The sequence below is a fragment of the Nomascus leucogenys genome, chromosome 22a (assembly GCF_006542625.1).
Source record: "Nomascus leucogenys isolate Asia chromosome 22a, Asia_NLE_v1, whole genome shotgun sequence".
NCBI lineage: Eukaryota > Metazoa > Chordata > Mammalia > Primates > Hylobatidae > Nomascus > Nomascus leucogenys.
Genome location: NC_044402.1, coordinates 42,719,067 through 42,746,146, shown reverse-complemented (window position 1 = coordinate 42,746,146; position 27,080 = coordinate 42,719,067). Strand labels below are relative to the sequence as shown.

The window sequence follows — 27,080 nt, the reverse complement described above, 5'->3', positions numbered from 1 at the left end:
CCATGGCCTTGGGAAGAAGAACATCATAAGTGTCTGGCTTATCCTGGCAGGGAGGCAGTGAGAGGAACAGATATAAGTGGTCGCTCTCTCTCTCTGAACTATGTTCTACCTCCACTGCAATTCTTCCTAATGCGTTGACCCTACAAGAAAGCCAGAAGGCAAGGAAAGCGGGCAGATGCAATCTGTAGAGTTCAGCCTTCTTGGGCCAGCTTCCAGTGGGTGGTGAAATATGAAAAATGGACCTGAGGGGGAAATGGAGGCTCCTCAGCATGTGGCTTGGACAGGGCAGCCCCTGTGAGTGGAGAGCCCCCAAGTGCCCTGTGTTGATGGTCACGCTTTGCCCAGGCTCCCTCCAGGAGTGACTGCTGCCCTGTGAGGCTTTTCTGCTGGACCATGTGTGTGTGGTGTGAGTGTGCACGTGTGCGTTTGTGTGTGTGCACACATGGAAACCTGTGGTGCTGAGGAGACAGTGGCCAGACAGGAGATTTCGGGGAGCTCTGTTCCTCCTGCCCTCCACCCACAGGGCTCCCGCTCTACTGGGGTATGAACTACTGAAGCCCAGTGACCAGGTCTTAGTCAATTCTGCACCTCCCACTGCCCACCCACAGGCAGGCACTGCTTAGATACACAGTACAGGCTTGCTAGGTGGAGAACGCATGATCAAATTCAGCCCAGCCAGAGCACAGGAGTGGCCTGGACCCCACACAGTGGGTGACGCTGACCCCGTGGGAGGGCACAACTCAGGGCATCATTTGCTGGCCAGGGAAGGTGCTGGTGGGCATACCCTGGGCCCTTATGTTCCCTATTGTTTCACTCTTTCATAAAGTTGTCATTTTTAAAAGACCTAATTAAAACCAAGCAGAAAAATACACAGATTAAATTTCATCCAAGCTGTCTCAAGCACACCCAGGTTGACTCAAACTGTGGAAAGAGTATTGCCAAGAGCCACTATGAGCCCCCCACTTCCTGGATTCCAGATACTAAGAACTCAGCCCTCATGCCCCCCATGAATCTACCAGTATGTACCAATGAGTCCCCCCATGGCCACCGACAGACACTATATCTTTCGTATTTTAAGATTCAGTATTGACATTTAAATGTATGTCTATACTGATCCCCATGTCATTGAAATGTGATGACATGTAATTTGCTGGTTTTTTTTTTCATGCATGTCCTGAGGTGGTTGTGTGTGTAGGGGAGTGAATCATATGGTCTTAAAAGTACTCAGGCAACGTTTCAGTGTTTGATTGATTGGATAGAAATTCTATCATCTTCCAGAAAGCGCTGAAGGCGTTTATCCAGGTTTGCTGTTCCTGACTTCACAAATTTCATGGAGTCAACCATACCTTATGGTTGTGTTTTCTCAAATTTGTGAATTGGCAAATCCTTCTGGGTTTATACTGTATAAACCCCACCTTTCTATTCAGTAACGAAGCAATCCATTCCCATCGAGTTTCTCATGCAGGGTTCTGTAGATGAAGGGGATTGATTATGACAATTATTGGGCTAAAATTAGAGGGACCATCTGGGATTACTCCAGCTTTTCAATCTATGTGTTTTATATTTCTGATCATCACTAATGGTTGAAAGATTCAGAGAAGCCTACTGCTTTATCTCATGTGTAAGTTTTATTCAATTTCTAAGGCTCCGTGTTCAAAACATTTCTCTGAAAAGTTTAAAACTGAATTTCTGCGTTCACGATGCTTTTCCAACATACTCATAGTCCTAGAGGATCCCTGGCAGAGCGTCTCATTACTTTATTTTGACAAAGCATCAGCTGAAGATAAAAATTCTTTTCCAAGATGATGATGACTAAGTCATGGATGGCAGATTTGTAAAAGTCCACTTAGGGGGTAAAGCTGTCTGCGGGATGAGCAAAGGCATTGACGTTTTGAGGCTCACTTCGAGAATTCAAGAAGATACCGTTTCACCTCCATTGTGCCTTTGGATTGGTGTTCATGACCCAGATTCAGGGAGGACTTCAGATGGTCTTCAATTGTTTTTTAACCAAACTCAGCCCCTTATCCTTTCTCAGCATGTAAGAAGCAACTCCCACTGTAAATGTGCTACTATTCTAGCAGATTGAAAGCAACAATTTGAGTGACGAGTATTTGCACAATTCTGGTTAGAGCAATTCTTACTAATTGTGCTTGTAAACATTGGGAATTGATGGGAGCATCGGAGTGTGTCTAGAATTTTAATTAAGTGCTGACTCCAAATGTGTGACACCAGTGCTACAGGATAAAATGTGTGCTTACACTAAGCCATGCTTTTAATTACTTTTTTTTTTTTTGTCTTTGTCTCCGATAAGTTGGTAGTTCTGGCCTTCAGTACCAACTGGGTCTGGTATAGCTGCACAAAAAATCTTTATAGCCTGCATACCACCTGTTTATTCATTCTTTCGTGCATCCATGCATTTATGAAAAAACCACGTTTCTTTATTAAAATCTACACTAAAGGTTTTAGTAAATAGCATATGAATATTAGAAATACATTGTCATTCAAGAAGCTAGTTATCTTAAAGACACATGGTTGGATAAAGATGATAGTCCGTGCTCACCGCCACCATCATCATCGCAAAGCTCTTTTCATCAATGATTTGTAAGAACCTGGGAAGTGCAGCAGCCTGATTGATGCTCTTGGATCAGAGATAAAGCCCCTCTGGCCCTGTGTTCCCCACTTCACCTTGACCACAAAGTACTAGTTAGGAACTGTTGTAATCCCCCCAGGGGACTAAACCTGGCCAACACAGTGAGACTCTTCCTCTACAGAATTTTTTTTTAATCATTTGTGCATGGTGGTATGTGCCTATAGTCCCATCTACTCAGGAGGTTGAGGTGGGATAATTTTTTGAGCCCCAGAGCTCAAGGCTGCAATGAGCTATGACTGCACCACTGCACTCTAGCCTGGATGACAGAGTGAGACCCTGTGTCTAAAATACTAAAAATAAAAATAAAAAAATAAATTCTGGCCGGGCACAGCGGCTCACGCCTGTGATCCCAGCACTTTGGGAGGCTGAGGCAGGCAGATCATGAGGTCAGGAGATCGAGACCATCCTGGCTAACATGGTGAAACCCCGTCTCTACTAAAAATACAAAAAATTAGCCGAGCGCAGTGGCGGGCACCTGTAGTCCCAGCTACTCCGGAGGCTGAGGCAGGAGAATGGCGTGAACCCGGGAGGCGGAGCTTGCAGTGAGCCAAGATTGCGCCACTGCACTCCAGCCTGGGCGACAGAGTGAGACTCTGTCTCAAAAAAATAAATAAATAAATAAATTAAATAAATAAATAAATTCTAATGGGACAGTTCTAAGAGTTGTTTATTTTGGGGGAAAGCGAAAGACAATATGAGAAAGTGGATTCTGCTCTGCAAAAATGCTAAACACTTTGGTCTTCAGAGCCCATGACTCTTGGGCCTCTAACCATGCCGCATATTTGAAAATTAAGGGTTGTGGCTGGCAGGTGCTGTGAATGTGTGAGGACAACTGGGAAATGGCAGTCATCACTTTAAAGTGAATGAAGAATAATGGGGTATGTTTTATTGCATTTTCAGGGAGAAATTGGGGAGCAGGGCCTGGCAGGCTGACCTGGACAAGGTTTGTTTGTTTGTGCTTTTATTCATTCATTTTATTCATTCATTCATTGTTATATGCTAAGTCTGGTATAAATTATTTAGATGCCAGGAGGAATTAATCCTGGTTTTTGGGAGCTCACTATAAGTCCAGGATAAACTGGACATTGAAGAACAATTGAACAGATGTCATGAGTGGTGGCCTGCAGGTGTTGGGGGCATAGGAGAGGGCTTCCCAGACTTGGGGACTGTCAGAAAGGATGCTGAGAAGGCGACATTGTTGCTGAGTCCTAAAGAAACAGGAAAGGTTAGACACCAGGAGAGGCAAAATAAGGGTTCCTGGGAAAGGAAACAGCTGAAGTAGACAAGAGCTTGGGGATGCCTTAGTGAATGAAATTCTCTAGAATTCCCCTTTCTCCACTGCATTGCTTTCCATGTGATGTCCACTAAGCCAGAACATCTCCAGTTCCTGGAGAACAGGAACTGAGAGCACATGGCCTGCAGCTTAGCCCTGGGAGAGCCTTCCTGTTGACGCCTTGTGAATATTTTGTTCTCACAGGGAGAAGCAGGCCTCCCAGGGGCTCCAGGCTTCCCAGGTGTGAGAGGAGAGAAAGGAGACCAGGTAAGTGTGGCAGCTTCCTTCCTCCCACACAGACACCTCGCCCATCTCCACAGACAGCAGCCCTCTGTGGAGTCTCAGTCCCTTGGGAGAGTGGTAATTTTGACTGGGTGAAGAGTGCATTTTTCAGTGTTGATGGAGGGGATGGGGAAGGGGAGAAGACTACTTGGGTCCTTGAGCTGGGACAAAGGACCATTGCTGGGAGATGTCTGTGGGAAGGGCAGAGCATTTTCAGATGAGATGGATGGGGCTGAGGGGTGGAAGGCACCATCTGTCAGGGGACAAATGGAGAATGAGGTGCTTCACGCCTAACTGACTGGCTCCCCTCTGAGTTACACTTCACTGTGGCCACTTTGCTGATGAGGCAAGGACAAGTGAGAGAGAAAGAAATATATACATGTATATTTTTCCAAAGTCATGTTGCTCTTACCTGGAAGAGGCAGGAATTCAGCTCGGCTTGAGTTCTAATGTTTTCTAATTTTATCTCTTATTATAGGGAGAAAAAGGTGAACTGAGGCTTCTAGGACTGAAAGGTGACCGAGGTGAAAAGGTAGGAGAAACTCACTCTCATTCTGATCAATTATTATTAGTTGGTTTTTTCTAAAGGAAGAGATTTTCTGCAGAATATACTGTATCTTTTTTTTTTTTTTTAAATCAGAGTCTCGCTCTGTCATCCAAGCTGGAGTGCAGTGGCATGATCTGGGCTCATTGCAACCTCTGCCTCCTTGGTTCAAACCATTCTAGTGTCTCAGCTTCTCAAATAGCTGGGATTACAGGCAGGCCCCACCACACCTGGCTCATTTTTGTGTTTTTAGTAGAGACGAGATTTCTCCATGTTAGCCAGGCTGGTCTTGAACTCCTGTGGAACTCCTGACCTCAGGTGATCTGTCCGCCTTGGGTTTCCAAAGTGCTGGGATTACAGGCGTGAGCCACCATGCCCAGCCTGTACTGAATCTTTACATTTCTGCAGAATTTAGTTGCGTTCACGACTCCAAAGCTGCTTTTTGAGAAAATGATATGTTAGACATAAACCTCAAACTTTATTGTTCGCAATTATAAACTTACAAAGAAGATAATAGTATCGGAGTTAACACCTTCATCTCACTACCCATCCGTCCATCCACCCTTTTGTGCCTGTGACACTCAAGCACTGCCCAAGCTCCTGTCCTGTGCTGAGTGCTCTGTGTGGCCTGTTTGTGTTCAACCTCTCTCTGAACACCACTGCCCCTTTCACAGGTATAAGAGACATGATTAGCCCAGGTGTGAGGGCAATGGAGGTGCCACTGGAGTGTGAAGAACGTGCTGAGCAAAAACCCCATGTGCCCTAACTCCTGTATCCTTTCCCCTGCATCGTTCATGAGCCCAGTGTGTCATTGCTTGTGTGGTTGACCCTGGAGCCAGCCTGAGTCCAGGCAGACTGTATATAAATCAAGGGGGCATCATTGCATTTGTGGAGCCCTACCGTGTGCCCCGAAGTGCACAGAGAGGCTTCGTCAGCATTGTCTTCCAGGCAGATACCATGTCCATCAGGAGCAGCACAATCAAAATGGATAGTGGAAGAGATTTCAATGACAGAGTAATTGCGGGTTGTGGACAGTGCTTAGGGAAGCAGATGGGATGTGGCCATGCCCTCCAGGACTAGGAACAGCAAGAGTGGGAAAGGACCAGGGGAGGGAGCTGTCCCAGAATCCAGAGAGGCTGGCAGCCATAGAAGGAGCCTGGCAGTCATTCTGGGCAGAAAAACAGACAAAACCAGCTCTCCTTGGCCTGACATCCTCAGCGTCTCGTCCTGTCCTTCTCTGTCCTCTCCATCTCCTGCCAGACCACTGGGATCCAGGGGATGAGGTCGATGAGACCATTGAGGTTGCCTCCTGGGATGGAGAAAGGAATAGGAGTGGATATAAAGGGACAAACAGAAAACAGCCGCTGGTATCCATAAGAATGTTTTGCACATGAAAAGAGCTGAAACTCAGAGAGATTTTGACGCATGCCTAACCTACAGAACCACGGGTGGAACTGCATGGCCAGCCCAGCCCACAGGGTCTGACTCTGATTGCTTTGGAGGGAGGCTCCAGACTGCCACTTCCCTTTGGCAACATGCGGGCAGGTTCAAGGAGGAAGAATGCACTTTTAAAATCACAGTGTAATGAGGATGTATGCCTACTCTCTCCAACCTTCTTTTACAAAAACAGGATGGAGAATATGATGAACCTTAACTTGGCACACATGGTCTGGGAAGGAAAGTCCCTTACTATTTTCACTTCCTAAGGACTCAGATCCCGGGTCCCAGCCCCTTCTTAGAAGAGCAGCCCCCACTCAGAAGCCAAGCCAGCGCCCAGGATAGTGCCCGGTCTACAGGTGCAAGTAGGTGCTTCATCTATAGTATTTCAACTCATGTCAAAGCCCCAGAGAAACCTGTGCTGATCAGAAAACAATGGAATTTTTAGAGACCTGCTTGGTGAGATAACTGCAATTGCATGAACCCCCTATGGGGGGTGGACTCATAGGGTGTGATGAGGTTTTGTCATGGATGGAGTTGGGGATGGGGCTTTAGACTGGAGTCAGCTTGATTTGGTCAGAATTCGTCCACTGGAAAATCGCTGATCAATTTGACACACACGTGAGTTGTTCCCGAAACCACACATGCATGAGATGTTTGTCCATGGTCTTATTTGTCTGAAACACAAGATCCTTTGCTAAAGCAGTGAGCTTGAACAGTGTGCGGGGAAGTCATGGGTTCTGTGTACTCAGTATGTTTTGCAAGTTGCAATTTCTTGAGTTTTCCATTTCTCACTCTGGTAGTCTTCATAATGATGAACTATGAAGTCATTTTCATCTTAACCCCCAGTTTATAGATGAAAGAACTAAGGCATAGAGAGATGTACTGTCTTACCCACACTCACAGAACCAAATCTTGGCTGGGACCACATGCTGACTCCAGTCTAAAGCACCCCCCCACCACAATCCCATCCACAACAAAACCTCATCACACCCCAAGAGTCCACCAGACATAGGGGATTCACACAATGGCAGTTCGTCAGTCAAAGGGCTCTCTTGCCAAGCAGGTCTCTAAAAATTCCACTAGGTTTTCTGCCCAGGCTTACAGAGTGAGGGTGGGTGTGAGTCCAGACAGTTGGGCTCTAAAATACATGCTTTTAACCACAATGACTGACATCCTTTCTACTAGATTCTAACTTGTGCTTCTAGTTCTTACCCTTTCACCAAAGACACATCCATTTGCTCTGACAGTCATTGTTTGTCTAAGAAGACTGATAGAACACATACCCTCTGCTGATAGAACACGTGTACCCTCTGTTGGTAGAACCCTCACCTTCTGTTGGTAGAACACTTACCCTCTGCTGCTAGAACCCTTACCCTCTGCTGATAGAACATGTACCCTCTGCTGACAGAACATGTACCCCCTGCTGATAGATGCTGATAGAACCATTACCCTCTACTGGCTCTAAAGGGGGTACAGGCATGGACAGGGTTGGGAGTCCCACCCTGAGTAAGGCACGGTACCAGGCACTTGTTTTCTTGCTGTTTCGTGCTCAGTCTCTGACTAAATGCACTTCTAGTTCCACAGCAACTTTATAAACACCTGCCCCAAACCCCTCTTAGGAGTTTATATGTGCTTGCCTGCAGCTTAGTAGAAAGAGCACCATTCTTGGAGCCATAATGCTGGCCTGGGGTGTGGTCCTGGTTCTATCTGCTGTGTGGCATCTTCCCTGACCTTCCTGTGCCTTGGTTTGCCAGCCCAACAAGGACCCTCCGGGTTGTTAAAGAGCATAAGGATCTCCTATTGGTGGATGACTCGTAGCAGGCTCACCGAGTGCAGGACTGTCCTGAGCACCATCTGTGTAGGGACTTAGGTAATCTCAGGCCAACCCCGTGAGGGGTCGCTGCTGTCAACAACATCCCCACTTGATAGATGAGGAAACCGAGGCACAGAAAAGCTAAGTTGCTTGCCCAGAGCTGCATGAATAAAGGTTTAGAGTCAAGATCTAAACCCTGCCAGTGCACATAGAAAGTCCTGGCTCTTAGCACACAATGCCACATGCTAGGCCTGCCCTGGGGCTGCCTCAGGAGGAATGGTGCCCACACACCCAGAGGGGTCTTGCATCCTTCCTCCTCCTGCACGATGTTTTTCAGGGTGCCCCATTCTCCCAAGTTTACTTTCTCCCCTCCAATTTCCAGCTCTCTTTCTGCACTGGTGCTTTCTGGGCTCTAGGCAGTGCCTCCCATCCCCCTTGTCTGGGGCTGGAGGCTGAGGACTTTGCTCCAGGCAGACTTGTGGTCTATAAATAGAGAGCCCGGAGTGGAAAAGGCTCTGCATAGTAAGCCATTCAGGCCTGCTGTTGCTGTGGACTTTTCAGAAATGCAATTTCTATTTGAGAAACTCATTTCCAGAATGCAAAGGCTTAGCAAGACCATAAAGCCCCTTTGATTACTTGGACGGAATTGCCAGGGCCATGGCAGTCACATTCAAGCTTCCAAAGAATCTGGTTTGCCTTTCTTTTCCTCCAGAGAAATATGTGATAATTGACAATTTTGGTCAGAAAATCCAAAAGAAGACATTAAAGCAACATTGCCCTCTTCTGATTATGCCTTGCCTGCCTCTGCCTGTGCTTCTCCCTTCACATCCCCTGCTCTTCCCCATTACTGGCACTTAGGCCCACAGCATCAGGGTATGTGATGCTTCTGTCCCAGCAAGGGGCGCTGACAGTCAAACACTTCATGGAGGAGCTGGGATTGGAACCCAGGCCTGTTGCATTAACCCTAACACCCATTGATCCTTCTTAGTCAAGCCTCTTTTCCGAAGGCAGAGAGCCCCCATGGGTCTACCTGCTCCAGCTCGCTGTTCTTCCCACAGCCCTCAGGATGAGGAGGCTGTTTCCAAAAGGCAGTCTTCATGCCCTCAGGGTGAGAGACACATCCCTCCTCCAGCCCTCTTCTCATTGATACCCATTCATGCATTCGACTGGGAAAACAATTAACTTTGATCATTTGGACATTTTAATGGACAGTAAATTGGTTTAGATGAGATTGGTTCCGGAACTTGAGTTCAATAATGTCAGAAAGAGAATTGGGTAAAATCAAATAATACACAGTAACACCAAGAAAGTGCTTTTGTTTCTGAAGCTACTGGAACTTTAGTCAGAGTAATGCCACACAATTGTAAAGGGCGTGCATTCTGAGCTTAAAACCAGGCTCGACCATTTGCAGAATGTGTGACTTAGGGCAGGTTCATTGACATTTTTATGCCTCAGTTTCTTCATCTGTGAAATGTATAACATACATTATAGGCATTGCTACAAAGGTGAAACTTGTTCACACATGTAAACTACTTAAACCAGGAGCTGGAATCAAATGCTAAATAACAATAGAAATAATAGTAGAAAAGGATGCAACATTTTATAATTATATTATTGTTGTTGACTAAGGGCAAACTTGTCTCTCTCTAAGCCAATTTTATTCAAACATTTTTCTATTTCATAACCATATTTGGAAGGCTTGCAATAGAGCCAGTCCCGGGCTGGTTCAAGAAGCAGATCTAAACATAGACACCTGTGCCCTGGGACCATGTGGCACACATGAGATGACAGGCTTTGGAAACTGTATTCACTCACCATGGACTGTCTTGCGTGGAGCAGCTCACTGACGTCCTTTCCTGAGGCCAAATGTAGTAACACCATACTCCTTATGGTCTCACTCAATCCCTGTGCCATGCTGTGAGCTGTATGTATTATCACCATCATTGTTCTGCAAAGAGAAAACATGCCAAAATAGGTAAAATAATTTATAAAATGGTATAGTTAGGTTTCAAGCTCAGGTGATTCAACTCCCAAGCCTGTGTTGCTTATAGGAATGTAACACTGTTCCCCCCAGGTTCCTGAGAAGAGCCCACTCCTTCGGGGGGGGTGGGGCAGGGCCCACTGGCATCCCTAGGACAGCTGGCCTTCAAATGCGTAATTGTGCCCAGGGCACGTGTGTGGGGATGTTTGCTGTAACAAATCAACATTAGTTATGATTGCAATCAGAGGAAAACCACATAAATGTCATCAACAGGAAGACGGATAAGAAATAACTTTATTACCTTTTTTTATTATACTTTAAGTTCTAGGGTACATGTGCACAACACACAGGTTTGTTATGTATGTGTACATGTGCCATGTTGGTGTGCTGCACCCATTAACTCGTCATTTACATTAGGTATATCTCCTAATGCTATCGCTTCCCCCTCCCCCCACCCTATGACAGGCCCCAGTGTGTGATGTTCCCGACTCTGTGTCCAAGTGTTTTCATTGTTCAATTCCCACCTATGACTGAGAACATGTGGTGTTTGGTTTTCTGTCCTTGCGACAGTTTGCTCAGAATGATGGTTTCCAGCTTCATCCATGTCCCTACAAAGGACATGAACTCATCCTTTTTTATGGCTGCATAGTATTCCATGGTGTATATGTGCCACATTTTCTTAATCCAATCTACCATTGATGGACATTTGGGTTGGTTCCAAGTCTTTGCTATTGTGAATAGTGCCGCAGTAAACATACGTGTGCATGTGTCTTTATAGCAGCATGATTTATAATCCTTTGGGTATATACCCAGAAATGGGATGGCTGGGCCAAATGGTATTTCTAGTTCTAGATCCTTGAGGAATTGCCACACTGTCTTCCACAATGGTTGAACTAGTTTACAGTCCCACCAACAGTGTAAAAGTGTTCCTATTTCTCCACATCCTCTCCAGCACCTGTTGTTTCCTGACTTTTTAATGATCGCCATTCTAACTGGTGTGAGATGGTATCTCATTATGGTTTTGATTAGCATTTCTCTGATGACCAGCAATGATGAGCACTTTTTCATGTGTCTGTTGGCTGCATAAATGTCTTCTTTTGAGAAGTGTCTGTTCATATCCTTTGCCCATTTTTTGATGGGTTTTTTTGATTTTTTCTTGTAAATTTGTTTAAGTTCTTTGTAGATTCTGGATATTAGCCCTTTGTCAGATGGGTAGATTGTGAAAATTTTCTCCCATTCTGTAGGTTGCCTGTTCACTATGATGGTAGTTTCTTTTGCTGTGCAGAAGCTCTTTAGTTTAATTAGATCCCGTTTGTCAATTTTGGCTTTTGTTGCCATTACTTTTGGTGTTTTGGTCATGAAGTCCTTGCCCATGCCTGTGTCCTGAATGGTATTGCCTAGGTTTTCTTCTAGGGTTTTTATGGTTTTAGGTCTAACATTTAAGTCTTTAATCCATCTTAAATTAATTTTTGTGTAAGGTGTAAGGAAGGGATCCAGTTTCAGCTTTCTACATATTGCTAGCCAGTTTTCCCAGCACCATTTGTTAAATAGGGAATCCTTTCCCCATTTCTTGTTTTTGTCCGGTTTGTCAAAGATCAGATGGTTGTAGATATGTGGCATTATTTCTGAGGGCTCTGTTCTGTTCCATTGGTCTATATCTCTGTTTTGGTTACTGTAGCCTTGTAGTATAGTTTGAAGTCAGGTAGCCTGATGCCTCCAGCTTTGTTCTTTTGGCTTAGGATTGTCTTGGCAATGCAGGCTCTTTTTTGGTTCCATACAAACTTTAAAGTAGTTCTTTCCAATTCTGTGAAGAAAGTCATTGGTAGCTTGATGGAGATGGCACTGAATCTATAAATTACCTTGGGCAGTATGGCCTTTTTCATAATATTGATTCTTCCTATCATGAGCATGGAATGTTCTTCCATTTGTTTGTAACCTCTTTTATTTCATTGAGCAGTGGTTTGTAGTTCTCCTTGAAGAGGTCCTTCACATCCCTTGTAAGTTGGATTCCTAGGTATTTTATTCTCTTTGAAGCAATTGTGAATGGGAGTTCACTCACGATTTGGCCCTCTGTTTGTCTGTTATTGGTGTATAGGAATGCTTGCGAGTTTTTCACATTGATTTTGTATCCTGAGACTTTGCTGAATTTGCTTATCAACTTAACGAGATTTTGGGCTGAGATGATGGGGTTTTCTAAATATACAATCATGTCATCTGCAAACAGGGACAATTTGACTTCCTTTTTTCCTAATTGAATACTCTTTATTTCTTTTTCCTGCCTGATTGTCCTGGCCAGAACTTCCAACACTATATTGAATAGGAGTGGTGAGAGGGCATCCCTGTCTTGTGCCAGTTTTCAAAGGGAATGCTTCCAGTTTTTGCCCATTCAGTATGATATTGGCTGTGGGTTTGTCATAAATAGCTCTTATTATTTTGAGATACATAGCATCAATACTTAGTTTACTGAGAGTTTTTAGCATGAAGGGCTGTTGAATTTTGTCAAAGGCCTTTTCTGCATCTACTGAGATAATCATGCGGTTTTTGTCTTTGGTTCTGTTTATATGATGGATTACGTTTATTGATTTGCATATGTTGAACCAGCCTTGCATCCTGGGGATGAAGCCCACTTGATCATGATGGATAAGCTTTTTGATATGCTGCTGGGTTTGGTTTGCCATATTTTATTGAGGATTTTTGCATCGATGTTCATCAGGGATATTGGTCTAAAATTCTCTTTTTTTGTTGTGTCTCTGCCAGGCTTTGGTATCAGGATGATGCTGGCCTCATAAAATGAATTAGGGAGGATTCCCTCTTTTTCTGTTGATTGGAATAGTTTCAGAAGGAATGGTACCAGTTCCTCTTTGTACCTCTGGTAGAATTCAGCTGTGAATCCAACTGGTCCTGGACTGTTTTTGGTTGCTAGGCTATTAATTATTGCCTCAATTTCAGAGCCTGTTATTGTTCTATTCAGGGATTCAACTTCTTCCTGGTTTAGTCTTGGGAGGGTGTATGTGTTCAGGAATTTATCCATTTCTTCTAGATTTTCTAGTTCATTTGCATAGAGGTGTTTATAGTATTCTCTGATGGTAGTTTGTATTTCTCTGGGATTGGTGGTAATATTCCCTTTATCATTTTTTATTGCGTCTATTTGATTCTCTCTCTTTTCTTCTTTATTAGTCTTGCTAGTGGTCTATCAATTTTGTTGATCTTTTCAAAAAACCAGCTGCTGTATTCATTGATTTTTTGAAGGGCTTTTTGTGTCTCTATTTCCTTCAGTTCTGCTCTGATCTTAATTATTTCTTGCCTTCTGCTAGCTTTTGAATGTGTTTGCTCTTGCTTCTCTAGTTCTTTTAATTGTGATGTTAGGGTGTCAATTTTAGATCTTTCCTGCTTTCTCTTGTGGGCATTTAGTGCTATAAATTTCCCTCTACACACTGCTTTAAATGTGTCCCAGAGATTCTGGTATGTTGTGTCTCTGTTCTCATTGTTTTCAAAGAACATCTTGATTTCTGCCTTCATTTCATTATGTACCCAGTAGTCATTTAGGAGCACGTTGTTCAGTTTCCATGTAGTTGAGCGGTTTTGAGTGAGTTTCTTAATTCTGCATTCTAATTTGATTGCACTGTGGTCTGAGAGACAGTTTGTTATAATTTCTGTTCTTTTACATTTGCTGAGGAGAGCTTTACTTCCAACTATGTGATCAGTTTTGGAATGAATGTGATGTGATGCTGAGAAGAATGTATATTCTGTTGATTTGGGGTGGAGAGTTCTGTAGAAGTCTATTAGGTCTGCTTGGTGCAGAGCTGAGTTCAAGTACTAGATATCCTTGTTAACTTTCTGTCTTGTTGATCTGTCTAATGTTGACAGTGGGGTGTTAAAGTCTCCCATTATTATTGTGTGGGAGTCTAAGTCTGTTTGTAGGTCTCTAAGGACTTGCTTTATGAATCTGGGTGCTCCTGTATTGGGTGCATATATATTTAGGATAGTTAGCTCTTCTTGTTGAATTGATCCCTCTACTATTATGTCATGGCCTTCTTTGTCTGTTTTGATCTTTGTTGGTTTAAAGTCTGTTTTATCAGAGACTAGGATTGCAACCCCTGCTTTTTTTTGCTTTCCATTGGCTTGGTAGATCTTCCTCCATCCCTTTGTTTTGAGCCTATGTGTATCTCTGCACGTGAGATGGGTCTCCTGAATACAGCACACTGATGGGTCTTGACTCTTTATCCAATTTGCCAGTCTGTGTCTTTTAATTGGAGCACTTAGCCCATTTACATTTAAGGTTAATATTGTTATGTGTGAATTTGATCCTGTCATTATGATGTTAGCTGGTTATTTTGCTCATTAGTTGATGCAGTTTCTTCCTAGCATGGATGGTCTTTACAATTTGGCATGTTTTTGCAGTGGCTGGTACAGGTTATTCCTTTCCATGTTTAGTGCTTCCTTCAAGAGCTCTTGTAAGGCAGGCCTGGTGGTGACAAAATCTCTCGGTATTTGCTTGTCTGTAAAGGATTTTATTTCTCCTTCATTTATGAAGCTTAGTTTGGCTGGATATGAAATTCTGGGTTGAAAATTCTTTTCTTTAAGAATGTTAAATATTGGCCCCTACTCTCTTCTAGCTTGTAGAGTTTCTGCCAAGAGATCCGCTGTTAGTCTGATGGGCTTGCCTTTGTGGTAACCCGACCTTTCTCTCTGGCTGCCCTTAACATTTTTTCCTTCATTTCAACTTTGGTGAATCTGACAATTATGTGTCCTGGAGTTGCTCTTCTCAAGGAGTATCTTTGTGGTGTTCTCTGTATTTCCTGAATTTGAACGTTGGCCTGCATCACTAGGTTGGGGAAGTTCTCCTGGATAATATCCTGCAGAGTGTTTTCCAACTTGATTCCATTCTCCCCATCACTTTCAGGTACACCAATCAGATGTAGATTTAGTCTTTTCACATAGTCCCATATTTCTTGGAGGCTTTGTTCATTTGTTTTTACTCTTTTTTTCTCTAAACTTCTCTTCTCACTTCATTTCATTCATCTGATCTTCAATCATTGATACCCTTTCTTCCACTTGATCGAATCAGCTACTGAAGCTTGGGCATGTGTCATGTAGTTCTCATGCCATGGTTTTCAGCTCCATCAGGTCATTTAAGGTCTTCTCTATGCTATTTATTCTAGTTAGCCATTCGTCTAATCTTTTTTCAAGGTTTTTAGCTTCTTTCAAATGGGTTCAAACATCCTCCTTTAGCTCAGTGAAGTTTGTTATTACCAATCGTCTGAAGCCTACTTCTATCAACTCATCAAAGTCATTCTCGATCCAGCTTTGTTCCATTGCTGGCGAGGAGCTGCATTCCTTTGGAGGAGAAGAGGTGCTCTGATTTTTAGAATTTTCAGCTTTCCTGCTGTGGTTTCTCCCCATCTTTGTGGTTTTATCTACCTTTGGTCTTTGATGATGGTGACGTACAGATGGGGTTGGTGTGGATGTCCTTTCTGTTTGTTAGTTTTCCTTCTAACAGTCAGGACCCTCAGATGCAGGTCTGTTGAAGTTTTCTGGAGGTCCACTCCAGACACTGTTTGCCTGGGTATCAGCAGCGGAGGCTGCAGAACAGCAAATATTGCAGAACAGCAAATGTTGCTGCCTGATCCTTCCTCTGGAAGCTTCGTCTCAGAGGGGCACCCGGCTGTATGAGGTTTCATTTGGCCCCCACTGGGAGGTGTCTCCCAGTTAGGCTACTTGGGAGTTAGGGACCCACTTGAGGAGGCAGTCTGTCTGTTCTCAGATCTCAAACTCCGTGCTGGGAGGACCACTACTCTTTTCAAAGCTGTCAGACAAGGAAGTTTAAGTATGCAGAAGTTTCTGCTGCCTTTTGTTCAGCTATGCCCTGCCCCCAGAGGTGGAGTCTATAGAGGCAGGCAGGCCTCCTTAAGCTGTGGTGGGCTCCACCCAGTTGGAGCTTCCCGGCTGCTTTCTTTACCTACTCAAACCTCAGCAATGACGGGCTCCCCTCCCCCAGCCTCACTGCCGCCTTGCAGTTTGATCTCAGACTGCTGTGCTCGCAGTGAGTGAGGCTCTGTGGACGTGGGATCTTCTGAGCCAGGCGCGGGATATATTCTCCTGGTGTGCCGTTTGCTAAGACTGTTGGAAAAGCACAGTATTAGGGTGCGAGTGTCCTGATTTTCCAGTAATCATCTGTCATGGGTTCCCTTGGCTAGGAAAGGGAATTCCCCAACTCTTTATGCTTCCTGGGTGAGGCGATGCCCTGCTCTGCTTTGGCTCACACTCTGTGGGCTGCACACACTGTCCATCAAGCCCCAGTGAAATGAAACCGGTACCTCAGTTGGAATGCAGAAATCACCCGTCTTCTGCATTACTCACAGTGGGAGCTGTAGACTGGAGCTGTTCCTATTCAGCCATCTTGGATCCTCCCTCACTTTATTACCATTTACACAATAGAATAGTATATAGTGATATAAATGATCTACCACTACACATATCAATATGGATACTTCTCAAAACAATGTTTTTATATGTCTGAAATAGTTTATAATTTGAATGTACATATGTAGTTATGTATGTATGTATCTATCAAGGTAGGTGCAGGGTGGGTGATTCTGTTGTCTGGGGAAAATAGTGTTAGCTGATCTGTCACAGCATAAGCAGAGGTGGGAGGAGGATTAATGGTTGTGGATTTTCCATTTCTCCATCTAGGGTGAAGCTGGTCCTGCAGGCCCTCCCGGGTTACCTGGAACTGTAAGTTACTCTGCTTCTAATTCTTTCTCTGAATTCCTATGATATTGGGATTCGTACTCTCCCTCCACCAACCACCATTACTTAGTTTTAAATATCTCCCCTATTCGAGTTTGCCAATAGCTAGGCCTATTCCTAGGTCCTACAAACCAAAAATATATACACTTCTCTAAGAACCATCCTATGCTTATTCATTTATTCAGCAAAAGCACAATTATTTATCAGAATGGGTGCTAGATACTGAGAATACATATCTGCCTGTCACATGTGGGGAAACTGAGGTCCAGAGACAAGAAGCAGTTTGCTCAGCATAAGACTGCACTACCCTGACCCAGGAACTGGGCTTCATTCATTGGCCCTCTATACGTGTTAGGGTGGGCATGGTGGATTGTTATTGAGTATCACTAACAGCGTGGGCTTTGAGGGCACAAAGACCTGGCTCCCAGCTCTGTCATTCACCAGCATTGTGGTCATAGTTATGGTCTAACAAAGTCAGTTTTCTCGTCTGTTAGAAAATTTCGTACCCAGCTATCTTGTACATGTGGAGTGAAAGTTAATTGAAACTACAAAATATTTAGCAGAGTTTCTGGTGCATTATAAATACTAAAAATTTTAAAACCTGCTATTATTATTATTTATCTTACTCCCAAGAACTGTATAATGGGGGCATATTTTTCTTTTTTCTTTTCTTTTTTTCCATTTTAATGTTTCTTCCTCGTCTTGAGATCCTCTGTTTTGACCAGCTGATTTCAGGGAGGTTTGCACGTGGCTTCTTGGGCTGGCCCTGACCCTACACATGTACCAGGAGTTGGCCAGTTACTAGCCCTCGCAGGGGATGCCAGGAGAGGAGAGAGACTGTGCACTCAGAAATCCCATTTGTAGTGTGGCAAAGAATCTTACTCTGCTTTTCATCAAACCGAAATCATTATTCCACAGCTCTGTCTCCTCCCCAGCAACACTCATCAAAATGAGACTCAGACATTCCATAAGGGTGTTGGAAGAAATTGGAATGATAACTAGAGTCGGAATTAGTCATAGCAAATTTCTGTTTAAGGTTGATAACCTGCAGCATTGGCAGGGGTGCAGGGCAGCAAGCATTCTCATACCCTTTTGGTGGGAGAACAGATTGGACACACCTATTTGAGAAGTTACTTGGCAGTACCAATATATCACAAAGTGCCTACCCCTTAGCTTAGATATTCCATGTCTAGGCATTTATCCTGCAGAGATGTTTGTATGTGTGCATCTTTAAAAGCATGTATAAGGATGTACATTGTAGTATCACTTATGACAATAAAAAATTAGAACAGACCACACGATCATAAGCACAAAATTAAGTGAATCACAAAATATCTGTATCATGGAATTCTACAAATTAATATGCATACAATATGTGTATGGTCTTAAAAATATAGTGATACTCAAATTAAGTGGAACAAGGCAAATTAAGTGGAAAAAATCTGTTAGTTAATCACTGCATATTGAAAGATAAGAACACAGGCTCCCCAGGCCACCTATGTGGACGCCAGTTCCTGTCCTGACATTCACCAGCAGCTTGAACTTCATTCTGTGGTTTACTTCTGTGTCCTCCAATTTTCTTATCCATAAGGCAGGACAGAAACAAATAGTCCACCTCTTAGAGTTATTGTGAGACCACATGAGCGAAGGCCTGTCAGTGGCTGTAAGTAATCCTGTATAGTCGCTGTTACTATTTGTATAACTTGCACAAAGTTATATATTTCCAAACATTTATAATTGTGCGGAAATATATAGGAAACAGTTAAAAATATGGTAAACTGAAAAACAGTGCCTTCTGGAAAAGGGATGGGGGTTGGGGACATGGAGGGCAAGGTATAGGAAGCTCCTTTTTTCCATCTTCTTTTAATGTATTGTGGTTTAGGACCATTATCTATGATGTTTTTTGTCCATTTACTGCTTCTTTTGGGCCCCTGCTGGGACCCAGGCATCTGCATGGATCAGATCTGTCAGAGCTTGTAGCCTAGTGAAGAAGATAAATAACCCTACAGTGGCAAAGATATACCTACATTGCAAATTATAGTAAATGTGATCCAGGAAAAGAACAAGATGCATCAACAAGAATAACATGGAGACCCAGGTTATATTTGCATGGTGGAGAGGGAGGAGGGATCCATGAAGACACGACATTTAAAAGACACCTGCAGGTCTCCATATGACCTTAGTCATAGAAAGGGAGAGGAGAGTATGTTCCAGGCGAGCAGAACAGTATTTGCAAAAGCTTTGAAGCTGGAGAAAGCGTGACACCTGAGAAGCCTTAAACACAGCCTAGGTGGGGGTGGCCAGGCTGAAGGAGCCTGCAGGGGCCCGTCTGCCAGAGTCTTCGTAGCCCCGGCTCTGTCAAGCAGGGATTCCCCTCCTCCCCTACTCTCCCCAGCCTTTTCTACTATTCACCTGCATCCCTGCCCAATGCCCAGCAGATGGCAGTAGTGAGAAGGAGACATTGTGACATGAAGTCAGTGTCCTCGGCAGGGCTCTTATGGACACCTGCAGGGAAGAATGTTTCTTTCCCATTTTACTGATGGGGACATAGAAGCTGAGGACACATGTCCAAGGTCACACAGGGTTTGGAGCTCAGGTCTTGTGCCTCCAGGGCTCCCGAATCTAACCACTATGCATTTCTGCCTTAATAAATAAATAGCCAGGGACTTTAAAGAAATATGTGAATCTAATTATCAAAACTAATAATCGTTCCAGGAACCCTTGGGGCTGTATTCTTTCCCTTGTAAACCTCTCCAAGGCAGGTTTTAAAAATGAAACACTGGGTTCCTTGATGCCCGTCTTTCTAATCTCTGCGGTTTCCTTTTCAGACATCCGTGTTCACACCACATCCACGGATGCCCGTAAGTAGCAGCGGTGCCTCGGGGTGTCCAGCGTGCTTTGCCTAGTGAGCAATGTCCAGTGTGGCCTGGGGGCCTGGACTGGGTGGGGTGAGGGCTCAGCCCCATCGCGTTCATCACTGTCAGGCATCTGAGCTGCTGGGCTTGTCCTGAAAACGGGTGGAGAAAGGGCCTTGCAGGGAGCTGGCTCCAGGGTCAAGCAGGACATTCCAGGGGCCCAGAAGTCACCTCTCATAGCTAAGAGCAAAGGCCAGGCCTCTCTGGGAAAAGTTAATTATTCAGTAACATAGAGAGTAGCTGGTGGTTTTGAGGAGAACAGAATTATTTGAGATACCAGAACATGAGAGTCAGAGAGAGGCAAAGACGTTCCCCATGGATGCTGGCAGTGAAGGAGACCAGAGATAGGGGTGTCAAGAGGGGACCCCATTCTCAGGCTGTTCAGGGGACTGGAACCTGAGATGTAGCGTGGGGTGTGCCAGATGGACAGAGAGTGATGCTGGCTACTTCCACACACAAAAAAACACTTGGCAAGAAATAAAGCTTAGCACTGAAACCTCTAGAAACCTTTTTCTTCTCTTTTCATGAATGGCTCTTCAGAAAATAGGTGGTTTCAGGATCTCTTTATGCTGTTGGCTGAAGCCAGAAAACATGCCATTGTTTCTTTTGCTGCCTTCGATGCAGTTCTGCTGCTATTAGGGCTTGACATACGGGACAGCTGAGAGGCTGGGGTAGATGTCCATTTCAGCTGTTGCTATCTTCATTTATTCAATATTAAGTCACTTCCATTTTAAAAGCTTAAAAGAATGCTGCGTGTGATGCAAAAGAAGGAAGCAGGTAGAGAGACTGCGTCAGGTGCTAAAATCACTGCAGGAGAAGGAAGGATTTTGTGCTTGGGAAGCATAACAGGGAGATGGGGCATCCTAGGGCAGCACAGACTTAGGGAGAAGTGGGTGAGAGGCATCTGCGGGAAAGAGCAGGTGCACAGGGCTCTGGCTGTGAGCCTTTCCAGAAGGGGGAGAAGGCCCTGATGTTAAAGGAGCCCTCTTGTCACTGAGCTGTCAACCATTAAAGGGCACTGCCTCACTGCCCACCTGTCCTTGAAAATGTTCCTTCTGTTTCTTCGCTGAGACCTAGTTTTCTCAATTATAAAATTGGGACAATAAAAATACACTTTCAGGATTAAATGCAAATAACAGGATATTTACACTTTACATAAAACATTTAGAACCCTGCTCCACTCTGGCAGAGACAGGCACTCACTGCATGAGGGACACCGCACCTCTCTCACCTGCAGGGCGGGTACTCACTGCATGAGGGACACAGCACCTCCCTCACCTGCAGGGCAGCAGCACCTCCTCACCTGCAGGCAGCACTCACTGCATGAGGGACACAGCACCTCCCTCACCTGCAGGGCAGCACTCACTGCGTGAGGGACACCGCACCTCCCTCACCTGCAGGGCAGCACTCACCGCATGAGGGTGCAGCACCTCCCTCACCTGCAGGGCCGTCGCTCACTGTCTGAGGAGCTCCCTTACCTGCCTGCCACCCTGTCTTCTCACCTGCTCTCCCAGAGAGGAGCTTGGAAGGGCAGAGCACCCCATGCAGCAGCTCAGCTCCGGGCGTTTTCCTGGCACTGCTGCAGCCAAGCCTCCTAACAGCCCTGAGGGAGTGGCACCTGTGTCCATCTTACAGGTGATGGTCCTGCAGCTCAGAGGTGCTAGGGAACTTGCCAAGAAGGCCCTACCTGCGAGATAGGAATTAGGGGCTAGTGTGTCAGCCATAGCGTGCTGAATGGAGCGTCTGTACCGCCGTTGCTTCAGCTCCGGCTGGCTGTCCTGCGCAAGGGGCTTCCCATCACACTGCCTGTCCCTTCCACTGGTCACCTGCCTTTCCTGGACCACCTCCATGTATTGCCTCCCCCTGCCACTGACATCTGTGGGCCTCCCTCCCTCAGGTCCACCCTGAGCCCCTCAGGGTTGAGACAAGCCTACATGTCCAGGCTCTCCTTAAAGGAATTGCTCTGTAAAAACACAATTTCCAGAGCATTCCACTGGGAAGGCACATGAGGGGCCTGTGCCGCCCTCCCCTTTGGGTCCCAGCACTGACATCCTTCCTGCAGGCTCTGCATTGCTGCGGGAGCCTGAGAGCCAGGAAGCCACTCTCAGATGCGAACAAGGAAATTATGTCTATGGAAAAAAAAGTTTCACTGTGGGCAATTGCCTGAGTCTCCCTGGGACTGGCTTCATCGCCATGGCAACCCATGTTTGTATTGATGGATTTAGAAAGTGTTATTCTGTTTGATTTCTCCCTGCTGTCCTGGGGCACATGGCTTTGAGCCCCTGCAGTGCAGGAAGAGGCTGGGGAGAGAGCAGTTTAGAGGGTTGTTAAGGTCCGCTGCATAATGAGGAAGAGAATGGAAAGGAGAAGAGGAGGTGGAGGGAGAAGCCCGACTCATTTTGTTGCCCTCTCTGGGACTGAGGAGGCTCCTGGGGATGGCTGGTGGCTGCACCTGATGAGGTCACAGGGTGATGGTGGTTTGCAGAGGACAGAGCAGGCTGCTTGATGGTGTGCATATCCCTGGGGTCTGCAGATGTCAGAACCTTTGCTGGAGGAAGGAGGGACAGGCAGCTTCGTGCTTGGGGAAGTTACAGTGGAGAACTCAAGCAGGGTTTTGTAACTGGAGGCTCATCAGTTGTTCCAAAGCAGTTATCTTAGGAAGGCTTTGTCCAACCGGCCTCATTCTACCCCTCACCCTGCTAAGGAGGCTTCCAGGATGCCCAGGAAATGACCAGAGCCTTCAGAGATGATCATGAGTCCCAGAGATGGTGTTTAACTTGGATGAGGTCACCGGGGACAGTGGGGAGGAGACAGAAGCCAGCCACTTATGCATTCAACAGCTACTGACAGAACCCTTCCAGGGGGCCCCTGGAGGGAAGGTGCTGCCTCCTGACTCCTAGGCTCTGGGGCAGGAATGTCTTGAGCATCTTGAGTCCTCCTCTGGCCCGTTCTGACCCTCCGTAGGTCCTCACTTTGTCTTCCTGCCACTGCAGTCCCGTTCACCAACACTGGAAGAAGACTGTGCAAACGTCTTCCCTGTGTGTCTCCTGAAACAATCCCATAAGCCCTTTTGTCTTTATGAATTGTTGCCAGTGACTGGAGGACAAGAAAAAGACTTGCAAATCCTCACCATGGGTAGTTTTCCAGGAGGAAAACATGCTGGAAATAATGGTATTACTGTCCGTGGTGAATGGGGCTAGACATGTCTCCTTCTGAGCTCAATGGCAATGGAGATTCTAGGCGGAGGAATGGGCTAGCACCTGTTGAAACCTCTGTGCTGAGCTCTGTGAAACACTTTGCAAAAGCAATCTCACTGAATCCAGGTCACAGCTCTATGAGGTAGACCATGTCGGTTCCACGCAATAGGTGATGCTGAGTGAGGAAGTCAGCCGCAGACCATGAGGTCTCCAACTGCTGTATCAGAGAGAAGCTTGGGAAGGGAAGGCAGGTAGAAACCATGGCTGCAAGGCCTCTAACATTTGCAGAGGCATAGAGAGAGAAAGTAGCATGAAACCCTTAGTAGACAGTGTCTTTCTATGCTGATTGCTCCACCAAGTAAAGGTTAGAACCAGCCAACCTCATGTTCTCTAATGTAGACATTAGACTCTCTTCCAGATGCATCCAGAGTCTTCCCTTCATCTCCTGCTCTCTGAAGTCGTGTCTTGCAAACATCCCATCCATGCAGGACTCCCTTCTACACCCAAGGCAGATGCTCATCCCAGCTCTCCTTGGGCTTATCTGTGGCAGGGGAGCCCAATGTCCCCCTAAGCAGGCTGTGGGGATTTGGGACAGTAGCAGGTTCTGCTCCTTGAGAAGGGTTGCACACTGCCTTTCTGGGTACACGTGCTCTGGTTATCTGCCGTCCTGGAGAACTCTGCAAACCCATGCTGTTTCTCTTTGATGTCTTGCCTCTGCTGCACCTTCTCTGTACCATTGGCCTTCACTGTATGTGAAAAGGAGACACCTCTTTATTTTGCAGATAAAAAATGCATGGAAACTGCAAAGGTCATATGGGGTCAGTATGGGTAACTACTTTGCCAAAATTTATATGGCCAATAAGTTAGAGGTCCAGGGCTCCCAAGACAGGCTGTACAGGTCTGAAGCTGAGACTGTGTCCACCCTGTTCCACTGGCCCCACTCCTCTCCTGCACAGTGGCCCTTCAGCTGCGGAAAGATACACCCTTGAGGCCTTGGAAAGCTGTCCTCACTGTAGTCCCCCATCTGCTCATCTTCTTGTTCCATATGAATTGCAGGCTGAGGATCACATGTCCCTTCAACCCTCCTGGGAGATGTGTTGGGCACCCTGGACGTGGCTCCCTGGAAGTGAGCCTGCCCCATCTTGGATCGTTCCATCCTGGGCCCACCCAGGGTACTGCCTGTCCAGCCTGTGTCTCATCCTTTCTTCAGCAAAAGTTAGACACACCATTCTGACCATCTAGAGTCTAGGGTTCAACCCCAGTCTGTCCCCAAAGGTCTGGGTTCCCTTAGTTAAGCACCCCTCCCCAGCTTCTCCATCTAGAAAGGGGTTGGAGCTGGGCATGATGGTGAGGACCTGTAGTTCCAGGAGGCAGGTACACAGGAGGCTGTGCAGGGAGGATCGCTTGAGCCCAGGATTTCAAGAAAGATCTGGGCAGTATAATGAGACCCCATCTCTACTAGAAAGAGAGAGAGGAAGGGAGGGAGAGAGAGAAAGAGAGGGAGAAAAAATAGTGTTTGGGCCAGGGGCCCTTAAAGACCCTTCCTTCTCTCAAAACTCTTTCCATCATTATTCACTGATGATCTACTACGTGCCAGGCTCTGAGCTGGAGGGGACATGAATCAAACCACACAACTAAATGTAAAACTGCGGCCACAACAGGGCTCAGGAGGAGAAAGGCACAGTACACTGACTGGCTGGAACAGGAGGGTTGGGCCCATTTTGGGGTTCAGCTTCCCGGAAGAAGTGATTCCTGACCTGAAAGATGAGTCAGAATCAGTCCTGGGGAGTAGGAGGGAAGAACCCCCAGGCAGAGGGAACAGCCTTTGGGGGTGGGTATCTATCAGGTGATACATAGGACCGGAGGTGGCCTGTGTGGCCAGAGCTGGGGGCATGTACCCTGTGACAAGGGGCAGTTCTCCCTGAAGTCCACTGTACCCTGTGCTTCTCACCAGCAGGGAGAACAAGGGCTCAAAGGAGAGAAGGGCAATCCAGGCATGCCTGGGGAACCGGTGAGTCCCTTGTGCCCCCCTTCTCCCGCAGGGCTGGTTACCTGGAGACCCGCACACCAAAGGCTGACCAGCTCTAGATCTGCACCGTGCATTCCACACACAGGAGCCCCACTGAATGGAAGGCAGCCCTTTCTTCTCCTCAGGACACTAGCCACGTCCCCTCCTTGGATCTCAAATTATACCCATTGCAGCGTCCCCGCCCCACCCGCCCATCTGCTCAGAACCAGGGGGATGAGCTGATTCATGGCAACTTGTGTGCTTACAGGGACCAAGGGGCCATCCTGGAGAATTGGGACCTCGGGGACCCGCTGGACCACCGGTAAGAACACCAGCCCTTCCCCTGCTGGCTCAGGGACTTGGAGATCCCAGCCACACTCTCTCCCTCCAGGCCACCCTCCCCAGTTCTCTCCCCTGGCATTTTGGGAGTAGACCCTGGGGAGAGCAGCCCCAATGTGCTGCAGAGACTGAGTGGCCCTCACTAAACGCCCCAGACACAGCCATGTACCCCGGGATGTCCCTACTCTGTCACTAAAGGGTTGGCGTAGGTGAGCTCCGGGTTTCTGCCGTGCTCTCCCTTCTCCTGCTCAGCAGGATCTGGAGAGCAAGGGCCTCTGCACACAGGAGGCACCCTGGTTCCCAGAGGATTTGCAGAACAGGAAATGGATCCCAGCCATGGAGTGGCAATGCTGGTTTAAGTGACACCTGGTACATGTTAGTGCTTTGATTTTGTCATTTTGCTCAGTGTTAGCCTCTGCACTGGATCTTGGTTCTCTGGGAGACTCTGTGCTATGGTAGGAGATCCTGCTGGGGTGACTGGGGACCCTGCCTGGTTGTGTGAGCCCCTCTGAGCTACATTTCTACAGAGGGTCGGTGCTGACCCCTATACCCTGGGTCGGTGGTGAGGATGGAATGAAATCGCGATACGCCCAGCGCCAACAGAGGGCCAGGAAGTAGTGATTTTCTTCACCTTTTAGACGGTGCTTCCGACCCCTTCAGTTTGGAATGATGCTTCTGATGAGCACGGTATCCCCGAGACCTCCCTGCTGTGAGGGAAAACAGCATCACTGAGGGTGTCTTAACCCTGCCCCTCTTTTATTTCCTGTGCAGGGTGCCAAGGGACAGGAAGGTGCACATGGGTCTCCTGGAGCAGCTGGAAACCCTGTGAGTCCCCATGATCGGCCTGCCTTGTGGAGGACCCCTGGAGGGAGGCCCCGCCCAGTGTCTGCTCTGCTCTATGGCTCACTCGAGTGGTTGGTTGGAGTCAGCACAGAGAGAGGTTCTGGCCTCCACCACTTTCGTGGCATTTCTTGACTTTGTCCACATGCCCAGCGAATGAAAGAAATCTCTTTCTATGCACATGTGGATGAGACACACACAGACCTCACCTCGCAAGTGAGGTTGTTACTCCAAGAAGTGTGCTTACATGCACAACCACGTACACGTACTCTACAAACCAGAGAACACACATCCTGTAATACACGTGTGCACACGTATACACACACACAGCCCGAAACACACAGATGCAGCCAGGAAAACACACAGACACCTCTATGCACACTCCTCAGCTGCTCCTGGCTCACCCATCCTTGGGGCCAGATCCAGGGTGTATTTGATCCCCGTGGGGCTGGCACTTGTTCCCGGAGCTGATTCGGGCTCTGTCTCATGGTGCAGAGCCAGAAAGCTCAGGCTGGACTCTGGAGCTGGTGGGAGGCAGGACGGGCTGCCTCATCCCGGGGTCTCTGGGAAGTGGCGGTGGCAAGAGGAGCAGCAGCAGCACACATCCGGTCTGCTCCTAGCACCACTGCCGGGTCCCTGTACCAGCTAGAGGGTGCTGATATGACCAGGCCACCATGCGTATGGTCAGGTCGGAACTGGGTCTGCCAAGGTAGTGACCAGTGTGGATGCCACAGTGAGGACAGATGGCAGCTCCTCCCTGCTTGTGGAGAGAGCCCTGGTTCCAGCCCGCCCTGGAGGGGAATGGAAGCAAAATGTAGGCAAGGAGGAGGCTGAGAGTGTTCTCCATGAGTCCTGACCCTGGAGATGCGCAAAACCCAGGGACAGTGGGGAACAAGGCCTCGAGGAAACATGGGCAGCCTCCAGGGCCATGAGAGCTCCCTGCTTCCCCGCGCCCATAATGTTGACCCACCTGGATGTCCTCACCCACATCTCCTTTCATGGATCATTGCCCAGCCATCAAGGTCTAGTTCAAATCCACTTCTTACCT

The 27,080-nt window shown here is 46.7% G+C and overlaps 2 long non-coding RNA genes and 1 pseudogene across 2 annotated transcripts; all 3 read left to right on the top strand.

Moving 5' to 3' along the window:
• LOC100601371 overlaps positions 1–27,080 on the top strand; it is a 481,171-nt pseudogene that overhangs the window by 373,531 nt on the left and 80,560 nt on the right.
• LOC115832366 lies at positions 4,175–24,831 on the top strand. The gene is made up of 5 exons (XR_004027850.1): positions 4,175–4,190; positions 4,684–4,737; positions 16,677–16,718; positions 19,562–19,594; positions 24,803–24,831. It is a non-coding gene; the product is annotated as an uncharacterized LOC115832366 (long non-coding RNA).
• On the top strand, positions 24,820–25,993 carry LOC115832367. The gene is made up of 3 exons (XR_004027851.1): positions 24,820–24,856; positions 25,122–25,175; positions 25,964–25,993. It is a non-coding gene; the product is annotated as an uncharacterized LOC115832367 (long non-coding RNA).